Below are 19,800 nucleotides of genomic sequence, written 5' to 3'. Positions count from 1 at the left end.
GCTTTTACAAATGCTTTTTATTACTTATACAACTCTTACTGCTTCCTTACGACAATTGTACAGGCTATTAGGGCTTTTATTAATGATTTGTATTATTTATAAGATCTTACTCATGTTTTATACAACTTGTACACGCTTTTGGTGCTTTTATAAGAGCTTTGTATCGATTATAAAACTTTTCCTGATGATTTATAACACTTGTAAACGCTTTTGATGCTCTTATTACTGCTTTTTATTACCTATAAAACTCTTACTGATGCTTTATACCACTTGTACACGCTTTTGGTACTTTTATAAATACTTTTTATCACTAATAAAACTCTTACTAATGCTTTATACTTCTTGTACACAGTTTTGGTGCTTTTATAAATTCTTTTTATCACCTATAAAACTCTTACTGATGCTTTATACCACTTGTATACGCTTTTCGGGCTTTTATAAATGCTTTTTGTCGCTTTCTACAACCTACATATGATTTTGTGTTTTACATACATGTTTTGTATCTTCTTTAAAACTCTTAATGAATCTGCACAACTCTTGTACTTACTTTTGGTGCCTTTATAAAAGATTTATGTCCCTTATAAGATTGCTACTGAAGCTTTTTACCGCTTGTACAAGCTTTTGGTGCTTTTATAAATTCTTTGTATAACCTATAAAACTCTTACTTATTCTTTATACCACTTGCACAGATTTTTTGGGCTTTTATAAATGCTTTGTATCACTTATAAAACTCTTACTGATGCTTTATAACACTTGTACATGCTTTTGGTGCTCACGCTTTTGGTGCTTTTTTAAATGCTTTGTTTCACCTATAAAACTCATTCGGATACTTTATACCACTTTTACACGCTTTTGATACTCTTATAATTGCTTTGTATCGCCTATAAAACTTTTACTCATGCTTTTTACCACTTGTCAACGCTTTTGGTGCTTTTATAAATGCTTTTTATCACCTAAAAAACTCTTACTAATTCTTTATACTTCTTGTACACGCTTTTGGGGCTTTTATAAATTCTTTTAATCACCTATAAAACTCTTACTGATGCTGTATACCACTTGTACATGCTTTTCGGGCTTTTATAAATGCTTTTAATCGCTTTATACCACTTGTACATACTTTTTGTTCTATTTTAAATGTTTTTCATCATAAATTCTATTCGTTTTGATTAGTTGTACACCTTATACTCTGTTGTTCTTAACTTATAAATGCTTCGTCTAAACTATAAAACTGTAAATGAAGCTTTATACCCATTATAAGCGCCCTTGTTAATGTTTAAAAGAATGTGTATCACTCAATAAACTCTTAATGAGGCGTCAAACAACTTATAAACACTAATGGTGCTTTTATAAATGCTTTGTATCGCTGATAAAACTCTTACTGATGCTTTATACCACTTGTACAGGCATTTGGTGCCTTGATAAATGCTTTGTATTATCTATAAAACTCTTACTGATGCTTTATACCACTTATACAAGCTTTTGGTGCTTTTATAAATGCTTTTGATCACCTATAAAACTCTTACTGATGCTTTATACCACTTGTACACGCTTTTGGGGCTTTTATAAATGCTTTTTATCGCCTATGCAGCTCTTACTGATGCATTATACCTTTTGTTCATGCTTTTGGTGCTTTTATAAATGCTTTGTATTACCTATAAAACTCTTACTGATGCTTTATACCACTTGTACACACTTTTGTTGCTTTTATAAATGCTTTGTATCACCTATAAAACTATACTGATGTTTTATACCACTTGTGCACGTTTTTGGTGCTTTTATAAATGCTTTGTATCACCTATAAAACTCTTACTGATACTTTACACTACTTGTGTACACTTTAGGTGCTTCTATAAATGATTTGTATCACCTGTAAATTTCTTATTGATGCTTTATACTACTTGTAAACGCTTTTGGGCTTTTTAAATGCTTTGCATCTCTTTTAAAACTCTTATTGATGCTTTATACTACTTGTAGACGCTTTTGGTGCTTTTATAAATGCTTTGTATCACTTAAAAAACTCTTACTGATGCGTTATACCACTTATATAGGCTTTTGGTGCTTTTATAAATGCTTTGTATACCCTGTAACACTCTTACTGATACTTCATACCACTTGTAAAAGCTTTTGGGACTTTTATAAATGCTTCGCATCAACTGTAAAACTCTTACTGATGCTTTATACCGCTTATACACACGTTTGTTGCTTTTATAAATACTTTGTATCACTTATAAAACTATTACTGATTCTTTATACCACTTATTCACGCTTTTGGTGCTTTTATAAATGCTTTATATTATCTATAAAACTCTTACTGATGCTTTATAACACTTATACACGCTTTTAGTGCTTTTATAAATGCTTTTATAAATATTTTTAGTGCTTTTATAAATGCTTTCTATCACCTATAAGACTCTTACTGATGACTTGTAAGACTTAGAAACGCGTTCTTTGATTTTTTGTATTAATGTAATCACCTGTAAAACTCTTACCGAGACTTTTTACCACTTTTACACAATTTTGGTGCTTTTAAACCTGATATGTATAGACTATAAAACTCTTACCGTTGGAATAAAACACTTGGACACTCTTTTGTTAATCTTATCAATGATTTTTATTGCATCTAAAAATCTTACTAAATGTTTATACAACTTGTACACGCTTTTGGTGCTGTTACAAATGCTTTGTAACACATATAAAACTCTTACTGATAATTTATACAACTTGTACACGCGTTTGTTGTTTTTATAAATGATTTTTATCACCTATCAAACTATTAATGCTGCTTTTTACCACTTTTACATTCTTTTTATGCTTTTACAAATGATTTGTATCACCTAAAAGACTCTTACTGATGCTTTATACCACTTCACACGTTTTTGGGAATTTTATAAAATCTTTTTATAACCTATAAAACTCTTACTGATGCTTTATACCGCTTGTACACGCTTTTCGGGCCTTTACGAATGCTTTTAATCACTTTATACCGCTTGTACATGCTTTTGTGTCATCTAATCGGCCTTGACATGTGTCTATTGCAACATGTGATTTGCTATGGTACTTTTTTATTTAAACTTTTTCCATTGTTAGATTCTAAAATGTGCTTTTTATAACTTGTACTCTCCTATGGGACCTTATTAATTACTTTGTAGCACCGATCAAACCTTTACTGAAACTTTTTATGACTTGTACGCGATTTTGGTACTTTTATAAAGAGTCTGCATTCTCTATGAGACTCTATTTGATGCTTTATCACCCTTATACACGCTTTTGGTACTTTTATAAATGCTTTTTATCACCTATAAAACTCTTACTGATGCTTTACACCACTTTAACCGCTTTTAGGGCTTTTATAAATGCTTTTTATAACCAATAAAACTCTTACTGATGCTTTATACCTTTTGTTCACGCTTTTGGTGCTTTTATAAATGCTCTGTATCACTTGTAAAACTCTTAGTGATGCTTTATACCACTTTTGCACGCTTTTAGGGATTTTGATAATTTTTTTTATCACTTATAAGTATCTTACTATTTGAGTATTACACAGTTACACACTTTTTGTGCTTCTAGAAATAATTTGTATCACCAGAAAGATTCATAACAATGATTTTTCACAATTTTACATACTTTTAGTGCTTTTCTAAATTATTTGTATCACTTAAAAAACTCTTAATGATGCTTTATACCACTTGTACACGCTTTTGTTGCTTTTATAAATACTTTTTATCACCCATAAAACTCTTACTAATGCTTTATACTTCTTGTACACGCTTTTGGGGCTTTTATAAATTCTTTTAATCACCTATAAACTCTTACTGATGCTTTATACCACTTGTACATGCTTTTCTGGCTTTTATAAATACTTTTAATCACTTTATACCACTTGTACACGCTTTTGGTGCTTTTATAAATGCTTTGCATCACCTATAAAACTTTTACTGATGCGTTTTACCACTTGTGTACAGGCTTTTGGTGTTTTTATAAATGCTTTGTATCACGTTTAAAACTCCTAATGATGCCTCATAACACTTATACAGGCTTTTGTTGCTTTTATAAATGCTTTGTATTACCTATAAAATTCCTACTGATGCTTTTTACCATTGGTACACGCTTATGGTGCTTTTATAAATGCTTTGTATCACCTATAAAACTCTTATTGTTGCTTTATACCACTTGTACAGGCATTTGGTGCCTTTATAAATGCTTTATATCACCTATAAGTCTTTTACTGATGCTTTATGCCAATTATAAACACTTTTGGTGCTTTTTAAATGCTTTTTATCACCTATAAAACTCTTACTGATACTTTATACAACTTGTAAACACATTTGGGGCGGTTTCAAGTGCTATTTATCACCTATACAACTCTTCCTGATGCTTTATACCTTTTGTTCACGCTTGTGGTGCTTTTTTAAATGCTCTGTATCACCTGTAAAACTCTTACTGATGCTTTATACCACTTATACACGCTTTTGTTGCTTTTATAAATGCTTTGTATCACCTATAAAACTATACTGATGCTTTATACCACTTGTACAGGCTTTTGTTGCTTTTATAAATGCTTTGTATCACCTATAATACTCTTACTTATGCTTTATACCACTTGTACACTCTTTTTCTGATTTTATAAATTCTTTGTATCATCTTTAAAATTATTACTTGGGCTTTATACCACTTGCACACGCTTTTGGTGCTTTTATAAATACTTTTTATAGCTTAGACAACTGTTACTTATGCTATACCACTTGTACACGCCGTTTTTAATTTTATAATTTCTTTGTATCACATATGAGACTCTTGCTAATGCTTTATACCACTTATACACGCTGTTGTTGCATTTATAAAAGCTTCGTATCACCTCTAAGACTGTTACTGAAGCTATATAACAATTATTAACGCAATTGGTGCATTTTCGAATGACTTTATTTTCATGAACTGATCTTGTTTAAGCTTTATTCAACCGATGCACATTTTAGCTACCCTTATTAATAATATTTATTACCTAATAGACTATTACTCATGCGTTATACCACTTACACACGCTTATGGTGATTTTATATTCTCTTTATTTTATCTGTAAAAATCTTAATGAATATTCTTAAAGATTATTAACTCGGTTGGTGCTTTTAAAAATGCTTTGTTTCACCTAAAAAACTCTTACTGTTGCTTTATACCTTTTGTTCACGCTTTTGGTGCTTTTTTAAATGCTCTGTATCATCTGTAAAACTCTTACTGATGCTTTATACCACTTATACACACTTTTGTTGCTTTTATAAATGCTTTGTATCACTTATAAAATGCTTACTGATGCTTTATACTACTTGTACACGCTTTTGTCTCTTTTATAAATGCTTTGTATCACCTTTAAAACTCTTACTGATGCTTTATACTACGTGTAAACGCCTTTGGCGCTTTTATAAATGGTTTGTATAACCTATAAAACTCTTACTGATGCTTTATACAACTGTACACGCTGTTGGTGCTTTTATAATTTATTTTTGTCACATATCAAACTCTTAATGATGCTTTATACCACTTGTAAACGCTTTTGGGGCTTTTATAAATGCTTTTTATCGCCTATACAGCTCTTACTGATGCTTTATACCTTTTGTTCACGCTTTCGGTGCTTTTATAAATGCTTTGTATCACCTATACAACTCTTACTGATGCTTTATACCACTTGTGCACGCTTTTGGTGCTTTTATTAATGCTTTGTGTCACCTTAAGACTTTCAATGAAGCTTGTAAACACTTGTAAACGCTTTTGTTGCATTCATAAGAGCTTTCTATCAATTATAAAACTCTTACTGATGCTTTAAACCACTTGGAAACGCCTTTGATGCTTTTATAAATGCTTTTTCTCGCTTATACGACTCTTACTGATGCTTTATACCACTTGTAAACGCTTTTGGTGCTTTTATAAATACTTTTTATCACCTATAAAACTCTTACTAATGCTTTATACTTCTTGTACACGCTTTTGGGGCTTTTATAAATTCTTTTAATCACCTATAAATCTCTTACTGATGCTTTATACCACTTGTACATGCTTTTTAGGTTTTTATAAATTCTTTTTATCTCTTTATACCACTTTTTTATGCTTGTGGTGATTATTTAAATTTTTCGAATCACCACAAAAACTATTACTTAATGCTTATAAATGTTTTATATGATTTATGTGACGTTATAAATTATTATTGTAAAAAGTAAACTGTTAAGTTAACTCCACTACCATTGGGAACGGCTTTGGGACATTCTTAATTGCACTGTATCTCCAGTAAGACTCTAAATTTTGCTTATTATCGACTATACACGCTTTTGGTACTAGCATGTATGCTTTCTATCGATTGTTAATCATCTTCTGGAGCGTTATACCCCTTGTGTTCTCACCGTCCGCATGGCTATCGGTACTTATCATCATTTTTCAAATTTTTACTGATGCTTTATACCACTTCTACATGCTTTTGGTGCTTCTATAAATGCTTTTAATAACCTGTAAAAATCTTACTGATGCTTTATACAGCTTGCTTTTGGGGCTTTTATAAATTCTTTGAATCGCCTATAAAGCTCTTACCGATGCTTTATACCACCTGTGCACGCTTTTGGTGCTTTTATAAATGCTTTGCATCACCTATAAAACTCTTACTGATGTTTTTTATCACTAGTACACGATTTTGGTGCTTTTACAAATGCTTTGTATCACTTATAAAAGTATTACTGATACTTTAGGCCACTTTTAGACGCTTTTGTTTCTTTTATACATGTTTTTTATCTCTCGTAAAGCTATTAATGCTAATTTATATCAATTTCACATGGTCTTAAGTCTGTTACCAATCATTTATATCACATAGAAGAATCTTATTTATGATTTATAAAGCTTCAAACTTTTGTGGGTCTTTTATAAAATCTTTGCATTTCCTATAATACTTAATGATGCTTTATATCGATTGTACACTCTTTTCGTGAAATTAAGAACTCTTTCATTCTCTTTATACAGCTTGTAAACGCTTTTGGTGCTTTTATAAATACTTTGTATCACTTATAAAACTCTTACTGATGCTTTATACCACTTATACACGCTTTTGGTGCTTTTATAAATATTTTGTATCACCTATAAAACTCTTACTGATACATTATAAAACTTATAACCGCTTTTGGTGTATTTATAAATGCTTTTTTATCACCTGTTGAACTCTTCCTGATGCTTTACACAACTTGTGCACGCTTTTAGTGCTTTTATAAATGATTTGCATAACCTATAAGTCTATCCTTGATACTGTGTACACCTTGTGTGCACGCTTTTGATGTTTCTACAAATGTTTTTTATAACTTGTCCAGCTCTTAATGGTGGCTTACATAAAGTGTGAACGTTTCTGTATCTTTTTATATGCTTTCTGTCACCTATAAAAATCTTACTAATGCTTTATACTTCTTCTACACGCTTTTGGGGCTTTTATGAATTCTTGTAATCACCTATAGAACTCTTACTGATGCTTTATAACACTTGTACACGCATTTCGAGATTTTATAAATTCTTTACATCAATTTATACCACTTGTACACGCTTTTGGTGCTTTTATAAATGCTTTGCCTCACTTCTAAACCTCTTACTGATGGTTCATACAACTTATAAACGCTTCTGGTGCTTTTATAAATGCTTTGTATCACCTCTAAAACTCTTACTGCTTCTTTATAACACTTATATACGCTTTTAGTGCTTTTATAAATGCTTTGTATCAATTAAAAAACTCTTATTGATGCTTTATACCACTTGTAGAAGCTTTTGTTGCTTTTATGATTGCTTTATATCACATGTAAAACTCTTACTGATGCTTTTTACCACTTGTAAACGCTTTTGGTACTTTTTTAAATACTTTGTATCACCCATAAAACTCTTACTGAAACTTTATACCACTTATAAATGCTTTTGGTTCTCTTTTAAATGTTTTTCATAACCTATAAAACTCTTACTGATGCTTTACACCACTTATTCACACGTTTGTGGCTTTTATAAATGCTTTTTATCACTTATAAAACTCTTACTGATGCTTTATACCACTTATACACGCTTTTGGTGCTTTTATAAATGATCTGTATCGCTTAAACAACTCTTGCAGGTTCTTTACACAACATGTGCAGAACTTTAGTTCTTTTATAATTGCTCTTACTCACTAATAAGACTATTGACGGTTATTTGAATAACACTTGAACGTTTTTTTGGCTTTCACAATTACTTTGTATCCCTGATAAATCTTTTCCTGGTAAGTTATACAAAGCGTAAATGCCTTTAGTGTTTTTATAATCATTTTGTCTCACCTATAAAACTCTTACTGATGCTTTATGCCACTTGTACACGCTTTTGGTTCTTTTATAAATACTTTTTATCACCCATAAAACTCTCACTTGTACAGGCTTTTGAGGCTTTTATAAATGTTTCTTATCACTTATGAAAATCTTACTGATGCTGTTTTCCACTTTTACACACTTTTTGTTCTTCTAAAACTTCTTTCTATCACCTATAAAACTCATACTGATTCCTTATAACAATAGTACATGATTTTGGTGATTTTATAAATGCTTTTTAGTACCTATGAAACTCCTAATGATACCGTATACGAATTATACACGTTATCGCGCTTTTAAAAATGTTTTATATAACCTATAAAATTCTTCCTACTGCTTTATACGTAATGTACACGCTGTTGGAACTTTTATGAATGCTTGTAATCCCCTATAAACTCTTACTTATGTTGTGTAAAACTTGTAAACGCTTTTGGTGCTTTTATAAATACTTAGAATCACTTTTTACAGCATGTACACGGATTTATTGCTTTAAGAAATGATTTCTATCACTGGAAAAGCTCCTTACGGTGATTATTAACACGAGTTACGACCTTTTGTACTCTTATATATAAAGTGCCTCACTTAATAGAGTATTACTCGTGCTTTATACTACATGTTGACGCGTTTGATGTTTTTATAATTATTTTGTTTCACCTATACGAATCTTACTGATGCCTTATACCACTTATATACGCTTTTAGGGCTTTTATAAATGCTTTGTATAACCTGTAACACTCTTACTGATACTTCATACCACTTGTAAACGCTTTTGGGGCTTTTATAAATGCTTTTTACCACCGATACAACTCTTACTGATGCTTTATACCTTTTGTACACGCTTTTGGTGCTTTTATAAATGCTCTGTATCACCTGTAAAACTCTTACTGGTGCTTTATACCACTTGCACACACTTTTGGTGCTTTTATAAATGCTTTGTATCACTTATAAAATGCTTACTGATGCTTTATACTACTTGTACACGCTTTTGTCTCTTTTATAAATGCTTTGTATCAACTTTAAAACACTTACTGATGCTTTATACCACTTACACACGCTTTTAGGGGTTCTATAAATTCTTTGTATTACTTATAAAAATGTTACTGATGGTTTATATCCCCTGCACACGATTTTCGGGCATTTGTAAATGCTTTTTATCACTTTATTGCACTTGAATACGCTTTTGGTGCTTTTATAAATGATTTGTAACAACTATAAAACTATAATGATTCTTTATACCCCTTGTACACGCTTTTGGTGCTTTTATAAATGCTTTGTATCACTTTTAAAAATCTTTCTGATGCTTTATACCACTTGTACAGGCTTTTGGTGCTTTTATAAAGGCTTTGTATCACCTATAAAATTCTTACTGATGCTTTATACCACTTGTACACGCTTTTATAAATGCTTTATATCTCCTATAAAACTCTTACTTGTGCTTTATTCCAATTGTAAACGCATTTGGTGCTTTTAGAAATGATTTGTAATTACTTATAAAACACTTAGTTGTTCTTTATTACCCTTACACAAAATTTTGGTGCTTTTATAAATGCTTCGTCTCGCATGTAAAACTATTACTGATACTGTATATCCCTGTTAAAGGCATTTGTTATTTTTATAATTGGTTTGTATCACTTATAAGACTGTTACTGAAACTTTATCACACTTATAAACGCTTTTAGTGATATTATAAATGCTTTTTATAACCTGTAAAACTCTTACTGATGCTTTATACCACTTGTACAGGCTTTTGGTGCTTTTATAAAAGCTTTGTATTACCCATAAAACTCCTACTGATGGTTTATACCACTTATACACGCGTTTGGTGCTTTTATAAATGCTTTTTATAACCTATAAAACTCTTACTGATGCTTTACACCAGTTGTACACGCTTTTTGGGTTTTTATAAATGCTTTGTATCCCCAATACATCTCTTACCGATTCTTTATACCTATTGTTCACGCTTGTGGTGCTTTTATAAATGCTTTTTATCACCTATAAAACTCATACTGAATCTTTATACCACTTGTACAGGTTATTAGTGCTTTTGATAATGCTTTTTATGATTTATGAGACTCATGCTGTAGACGTATTCCGCTTTCAAACGCTTTTTGCGTATTTACAACAACCCTGTCTTAACTGTAAAACTCATATTAATGCTTTATCCCGCGTTTACAAGCCGTTGGTGTTCTTGTAATCGATTTGTAACATCTGATAATGCATTTATGCTACTTTATACGGCTTTTACGCGCTTTTGATGTTTTTAAAATTGATTTTTATTATCTATAAAACTCTTACTGATGCTTTATACTTCTTGTACACACTTTTTGTAATTTTATAAATGCTTTTAATCACCTATAAAACTCTTACTGATGCTTTATACCACTGGTACATGCTTCTCGGGCTTTTATAAATGCTTTTAATCACTTTATACCACTTGTATACGATTTTGGTGCTTTTATAAATGCTTTTTATCATATATACAACCATTATTGATTCCTTATACAACTTATGAATGCTTTTTTTGCTTTTATAAATGATTTTTATCACCTGTAAAACTCTAATTGATACCTTTAAACACTTGTACACGTTTTTGGTGCCTTCTTAAATAATGTTTATCACCGATAAAACTATTACTGATTTTGTATACCACTTGTTCAGGCTTTTGGTAGTTTTATAAATGCTTTTTATCACTTATAAAACTCTTATTGATGCTTTATACCACTTGTACACGCTTTTGGGGCTTTTATAAATGCTTTGTATCACCTGTAAAACTCTTATTGATGATGTATACGACTTTTATACATTTTGGTGCTTTTATAAATATTTTATATCATCTATAAAATTCTTACTATTGCTGTATACTTCATGTACACGCTTTTGGGGCTTTTATAAATTCTTTTAATCACCTATAAAACTCTTACTGATGTTGTATACCACTTGTACACGCTTTTGGTGCTTTTATAAATGCTTTGTATCACCTGTAAAACTCTTACTGATTTTTTGTACCACTTATACACGCTTTTTGTGCTTTTATAAATGCTTTGTATCACCTATAAAACTCTAACTGGTGCTTTATACAGCTTGTAGACACTTTTGGTGCTTTTATAAATTATTTGTATCACTTATAAAACTCTTACTGATGCTTTATATTTAGAGGCTGTTAGTATAAGCTTTTATAAATTCTTTGTATAACCTATAAAACTATTAATGATTCCTTGTACAACTTATACATAATTTCTGTTCTTTTATGAATGCTTTTAATCACATGTAAAACTCTTACTGATGCTTTATACGACTTGTAAACACTTTTGGGGCTTTTATAAATGCTTTTTATCACTTATAAAGATATTACCGATTCTTTATACCACTTGTTCAGTCTTTTGGTAGTTTTATAAATGCTTTGTATCGCCTATAAATCTCTTACTGATGCTTTATACCACTTGTACAAGCTTTTGGTGCTTTTATAAATGGTTTTTATCACCTATCAAACTATTATTGATGCTTTATACCACTTTTGCACGCTTTTGGATTTTTTATAAATTTTTTGTATTCCCTATAAAACTCTTTTTGATGCTGTCTACCACCTTTTCACACTGTTGGTTCTTTTACAAAACCTTTTTATAACCTATGAAACTCTTAATGATTATTCACACCGCTTCACACGCTTTTGGGGCTCTTATAAATGCTTTGTATTACCTATAAAACTCTTACTGAGGCCTTATACCACTTGTACACGCTTTTCGTGCTTTTTTAAATGCTTTTAATTACTTTATACCACTTAGACACGCTTTTGGTGCTTTTATAAATGCTTTGTATCATCTATAAAACTCTTACTGATGCTTTATACAACTTATACACGTTTTTGGTGCTGTTATAAATGCTTTGTATCACCTGTAAAACTTTTAATAATGCTTTATACAACTTATACAAGCCTATGTTGCTTTTATAAATGCTTTTTATCACTTATAAAACTGTTACTTATGCTTTAATCAGATTGTTCACGCCTTTGTGTCCTTTAGAATGACTTTTTATCACCTATAAGATTCGTCCTGGAGATCCATAAAACTTGGAAAGACTTCCTGTGGTGTTATTTATATGTTTTAAAACCGAAATGATCGCAGCTTGAGCCTTATGCACCTTATAAAAACTTTTGGTACTTTATCAAACGCTTTTGATCTAATATTTATCTCTTATCCATGCCGTTTAAACCTTGTGCAAAATGTTGGGGCTGTCTTAATTGATTTTCATCAACGATAAGTTTATTACTGATAAGGTATAGAACTTGTTAACGCATTTGGTCTTTTTTCAAATGTTTTTTGTTGCCTGTCCGGCTCCTACCTATGCCTTTCACAACCTGTAAACGTTAGGGTGCTTTTTTAAATGTTTTTTATTACTTGTACAATTCTTACTAATGCTTTATACTAGTTCTAAACGCTGTTGGGTCTTTTATGAATGCTTTTAATCCCCTATAAATCCCTTACTGATACTGTGTACAACTTTTAAACGCTTTTGGTGCTTTTATAAATAGTTTTAATCACTTTTTAACACTTGTACACTCTTTTGGTGCTTTTATAAATGATTTGTTTCACATATAAAACTCTTACTGATGAGTTATACCACTTTTATACGCTTTTAGTGCTTTTATAAATACTTTTTATAACATGTAACACTCTTACTGATACTTCATATCACTTATAAACGCTTTTGGTACTTTTATAAATGCTTTGTATCACCTATAAAACTCTTACTGATGCTTTATAACACTTTTTTACGCTTTTGGTGCTTTTATAAATGCTTTGTATAACTTATAAAACTCTTACTGATGCTTTATACCACTTGTAAAGGCTTTTGGTGCTTTTATAAATACTTTGTATTACCTATAAAACTCTTACTGAAGGTTTATACCACTTATACACGCTTTTGGTGCTATTATAAATGTTTTGTATAACCTATAAGACTCTTACTGATGCTTTATACCACTTGGACACGCTTTTGGTGTTTTTATAAATACTTTTTATCGCCTATGCAGCTCTTACTGATGCATTATAACTTTTGTTCACGCTTTTGGTGCTTTTATAAATGCTCTGTATCACCTATAAAACTCTTACTGATGCTTTATACCACTTTTGCACGCTTTTCGTGCTTTCGTAAATGCTTTGTATCACTTATGTAAGACTCTTACTGTTGCATTAAAACACTTGTACACGCTTTTGTTGCTTTTATAAATGCTTTCTATCACCTGTAAATCTATTACTGATGCTTTATATCACTTGTACACGCATTTGATGTTTTTATAAATGCTTTTTATCGCCTATACAGCTCTTACTGATGCTTTATACCTTTTGTTCACGCTTTTGGTGCTTTTATAAATGCTCTGTATCACCTGTAAAACTCTTACTGATGCTTCACACCACATTAGACGCTTTTAGTTATTTTGAAAATTCTTTTTATCACTAAAAAAACTCATACTGATTCTTTAAACAACTTTTACACGCTTTTTGTAATTTTATAAATGCTTTCTATCACATATAAAACTCATACTGATGCTTTAAACCAAGTGTATATGCTTTTGGGGTTTTTGTAATTTATATGTATAGCTTATAAGTCTCTTAATGATCCTGTATACCACTTGTAAACGCTTTTGGTTCTTTTATAAATGCTTTTTATCACCCATAAAACTCTTACTTATGCTTTATACTTCTTGTACACGCTTTTGGGGCTTTTATAAATTCTTTTAATCACCTATAAAACTCTTACTGATGCTTTATACCACATGTACATGCTTTTCGGGCTTTTATAAATGCTTTTAATCACTTTATACCACATGTACACGCTTTTGGTGCTTTTATAAATGTTTTGTATCACCTATAAAACTCTTACTGATGCTTTATACAACTTGTACACGCTTTTGGTGCTTTTATAAAAGCTTTGTATCACTTATAAAACTCTTACTGATGCTTTATACCACTTATACACGCTTTTGGGGCTTTTATAAATTCTTTGCATCACCTATAAAAACTCTTAATGATGCTTTATACCAATTTTAGATGCTTTTGGTGCTTTTATAAATGCTTTGTATCACTTATAAAATTCTTACTGATGCTTTTTACCACATGTACAGGCCTTTGGTGCTTTTATAAATGCTTTGTATAACCTATAAAACTCTTACTGATGCTTTATACCACTTGTACACGCTTTTGGTGCTTTTATAAATGCTTTTTATCACCTATACAACTCTTACTGACGCTTTATACCACTTATACACGTTTTGGTGCTTTTTAAAATATTTTATATCACCTATAAAACTCTTACTAATGCTTTATACTTCTTGTACACGCTTTTGGAGCTTTTATAAATTCTTTGTATCCCATATAAATCCCTTACTGATACTTTCTACAACTTTTAAGGACTTTTGTTACTTGTATATAAGATTTTTATCATCTGTAAAACTATTACTGATTCTTTATAAAATTTATCCAAACTTTGGGTGATTTTATAGATGCTTTTTATCACCTAAAAAACTCTAACTGGTGCTTTCTACCGCTTATACAGGCTTTTGGTGCTTTTATAAATTATTTACTTTCTACCACTTATATACGCTTTTGGTGCTTTTATAAATGCTTTGTATTACCTATAAAACTCTTAATGATGCTTTGTACCACTTATACATACTTTTGTTGCTTTTATAAATTATTTTAATAACCTGTAAAACTCTTACTGATGCTTTATACGACTTTTAAACACTTTTGGTTCTTTTATAAATGCTTTTTATCGCATATAAAGATCTTACCGATGCTTTATACCACTTGTACACTCTTTTGGTACTTTTATAAATGCTTTGTATCGCCTATAAATCTCTTACTAATGCTTTATACAACTTGTACACGCTTTTGGTGATGTTATAAATGGTTTTTATATCTTATCAAACTATTATTGATACTTTATATCACTTTTAAACGCTGTCGTTTTTTTTGTAAATGCTTTTTATCACCTATAAAACTATTAACGCTACTTCTTTTCACTTATAAATACTTTTGGTGATTTTACAAATGATTTTTATTACATATGAAACTCTTACTGATGCTTTATACCACTTTACACGCTTTTGAGGCTTTTATAAATGCTTTGTATTATTTATAAAATTCTTACTGACGCTTTATATCACTTGTACACGCTTTTGGTGCTTTTATAAATGCTTTCTATCACCTATAGAACTATTATTGATGCTTTATACCACTTTTACAGGCTTTTGGTGCTTTTATAAATACATTGTATCACTTATAAAACTCTCAATGATGCTTTATCCCACTTATACACACTTTTGGTGCCTTTATAAATGTTTTTTATCACCTGTAAGACTCTTACTGATTCTTTATACCAATTGGAAACGCTTTTGGTGCTTTTATATATGCGTTGTATCACCTATGAAGCTCTTACTGATGCATTATACCACTTGTTAAAACTTTTGGGGATTTTATAAAATCTTTTAATCACTATATATCACTTGTACACGCTTTTGTTGCTTCTATAAATGCTTTGTATCACCTTTAAGACTCTTACTGACGCTTTATACCACTTGTACACGCTTTTCGTGCTTTTATAAATGCTTTTTATCACCTGTTAAACTCTTACTGATGCTTTATACTACTTACACACGCTTTTGGTGTTTTTATAAATGCTTTGTATCAACTATAAAACTCTTACTGTTAATTTATACCACTTGTACACGCTTTTGGTAATTTTATAAAATTTTTTATCACTTGTAAAACTCCAAATGGTACTTTATTCCACTTGTAAAGGCTTTTGGTGCCTTTATAAATGTTTTGCGTCACTTAACTGAATGTTACCGATACCTCTTACCACTTATACATGCTTATGGGGCTTTTACAAATCATTTTTATATCCTATAAAACTCTTACTTATGCCTTATACCACTTGTACAGGCTTTTGGTGCTTTTATAACTAGTTTGTATCACTTGCCAAACTTTTACTGATATTTTATACCACTTGTAAACGCTTTTGTTGCTTTTATAAATGCTTTGTATCACTTATAAAACTCATACTGATGCTTTATACCACTTGTACACGCTTTTTGTGTTTTTATAATTGCTTTTTATCACCGTTACGGATCTGAATGATCCTTTATACCAATAGGTCACGTTATGTTGCTTTTTAAAATGTTTTATATCACCTATAAAATTCTTAATAATGCTTTATACTTGTTCTATACTGTTTTTAAACTTTTATGGATGCTTGTTATCCCTTATAAATCCCTTACTGATGCTGTGTAAAGCTTTGACACGCTTTTCGGGCTTTTATAAAAACTTTTAATTACCATTTTCCTTATATACAGGACGTCGGTGAATTTATATCTGCTGCTCATCACATAATAACCTTAAACCTGTGGCACTATACACTAGCACACACTTTAGTTACTCATATTAAAAAATATTGTCACTTATAAAACTCATACTGGAGCTTATCACCGTATATAAACGTTTATTGTACTTCGTTAAATGCGTTGTATTATCCGAACAGCTCTTATCGGAGGTATATAAAGCTTGGTACTACGTATGTGGTACTTATGAATGCCATGCATCAAAGATAAAACTTTTACTGGTGCTGCACACATTTTTCACGCTGTGTTTTTGCTTTTATAAGTCACTTGTATAACCTTTCAAACTATTATCGATGCAGTATAAATTTTGTTCACGCTTTTGTTGCTTTTATAAATGATCTGTATCATCTATAAAACTCTTACTGGTGATTTATACCACTTGTAAACACTTTTGTTGCTTTTATAAATGCTTTGTATCACCTATAAAATTCTTACTGATACTTTATACCACTTGTACAGGCTTTTGTCTCTTTTTTAAATGTTTTTTATCACCTTTAAAACTCTTAATGATGTTTTATACCACTCGTAAAGGACTTTGGTACTTTTATAAATGCTTTGTATCTCTTTTAAAACTATTATTGGTGCATTATACCACTTATACACGCTTTCCGGGCTTTTATAAATGCTTTTAATCACTATATACCAATTGTACACGCTTTTGGTGCTTTTATAAATGCTTTGTATCACCTATAAAACTATACTGATGCTTTATACCACTTGTCCACGCTTTTGGTGCTTTTATAAATGCTTTGTATCACTTGTAAAACTCTTACTGATACTTTATACCACTTGTACAGGCTTTTGGTGCTTTTATAAATGTTTTGTTTCACTTATAACACTCTTACTGATAATTTATACCACTTGTACATGCTTTTGGTGCTTTTATAAATGCTTTGTATCATCTATAAAACTCTTACTGATTCTTTATACCACTTGTAAACTCCTTTTGTGCTTTTATAATTGCTTTGTCTCACTTATACAACTCTTACTGATGCTTTATACCCCTTGTACAGACTTTTGGTGCTTTTATAAATGCTTTGTATTCCCTGTAAAACTCTTAATGATGCTTTTTACCACTTATACACGCTTTTAGTGCTTTTAAAAATGCTTTTTATCACCTATAAAACTCTTACTGATTCTTTATACCACTTTTTAACGCTTTTGCTGCTTTTATAAATGCTTTTTATCACCTATACAACTTTTACTGATGCTTTATACCACTTTTACACGCTTTTGGTGCTTTTATAAATGGTTTGTATCACCTGTAAAACTCTTAATGATGCTTTATACCACTTGTAAACGCTTTTGGTGCTTTTATAAATGCTTTGTATCACCTATAAAACTCTTACTGATGCTTTATACCAATTATACACACTTTTGGTGCTTTTATAAATGATTTTTTTCACATAAAAAATTCTTACTGATGCCTTACACAACTTTTAAGCACTTTTTATGATTTTATAAATGCTTTTTAGTACATATACAACTCTTAATGATGCTTCATACCTTTTGTGCAAGCTTTTGCTGCTTTTATAAATGCTTTTTATGACCTATAAAACTCTTGCTGAAGCTTTATACCACTTGTGCACGCTTTTAGTGCTTTTATAAATGCTTTGTATCACTTATAAAACTCTTAGTGATGCTTTATACCACTTGTATAGGCTTTTGTTGCTTTTATAAATGCTTTGTATCACCTAAACTCTTACTGATGCTTTATACCACTTTTACACAGTTTTTGTGCTTTTATAAATGCTTTGTATCACCTATGAAACTCTTACTGATGCTTTATACCACTTTTAAAAGCTTTTCGAGCTTTTATAAATGCTTTTAATCCCTTTAAACCACATTTACACACTTTTGGTGCTTTTATAAATGCTTTTTATCACCTATAAAACTCTTACTGAAGCGTTATACCACTTGTGTAAAGGCTTTTGGTACTTTTATAAATGCTTTTTATAAATTATCAGACTCTTGTTGATTCTATATACCACTTGTAAACGAGGTCGGTACACTTTAAAATTATTTTGATCACAGGTAAAACTCTTATCGAGACTTTATTTCACTTTTACACGCTTTTGGGGCTTTTATAAATGATTTTTATCACCTATACAGCTCTTACTGATGCTTTATACCTTTTGTTCACGCTTGTGGTGCTTTTTTAAATGCTCTGTATCACCTTTAAAACTCTTACTGATGCTTTATACCACTTATACACACTTTTGTTGCTTTTATAAATGCTTTGTATCACTTATAAAATGCTTACTGATGCTTTATACTACTTGTACACGCTTTTGTCTCTTTTATAAACTCTTTGTATCACCTATAAAACACTTAATGATGCTTTATACCACTTGTACACGCTTTTGGTGCTTTTATAAATGCTTTTTATCACCTATAAAACTCTTACTGATGCTTTATACCACTTTACACGCTTTTAGGGCTTTTATAAATTCTTTTTATCACCTATAAAACTCTTAATGATGATTTATATCACTTTTAAACGCTTTTCAGGCTTTTATAAATGCTTTTAGTCACTTTATAGCACTTGTACACGCTTTTGGTGCATTTATAAATGCTTTGTATCACCTATAAAACTCTTACTGATGCTTTATACCACTTGTACAAGCTTTTGGTTCTTTTATAAATGCTTTGTATCACTTTTAAAAATCTTACTGATGCTTTATACCACTTGTACAGGCTTTTGGTGCTTTTATAAATGCTTTGTATCACCTATAAAACTCTTACTGATAATTTATACCACTTGTACACGCTTATGGTGCTTTTATAAATGCTTTGTATCATCTAAAAAATTGTTACTGGTGCTTTATACCACTTGTACACGCTTTTGGTGCTTTTACAAATGCTTTGTATCCCTTATAAAACTCTTACTGATGCTTTATACCCCTTGTAAAGACTTTGTGTGCTTTTATAAAGGCTTTGTATTACCTTTAAAACTCTTGCTGATGCTTTATACCACTTGTACAAGCTTTTAGTGTTTTCATAATGGATTTCTATAACCTGTACATCTCTTACTGATGATAAATACACATTTTAAACGCTTTT

The sequence above is a fragment of the Artemia sp. Qi Xiang Cuo genome, chromosome 21 (genome assembly GCF_049724085.1).
Source record: "Artemia sp. Qi Xiang Cuo chromosome 21, ASM4972408v1, whole genome shotgun sequence".
Taxonomy (NCBI): Eukaryota; Metazoa; Arthropoda; class Branchiopoda; order Anostraca; family Artemiidae; genus Artemia; species Artemia sp. Qi Xiang Cuo.
Note: the sequence above shows the minus strand (reverse complement) of the source record.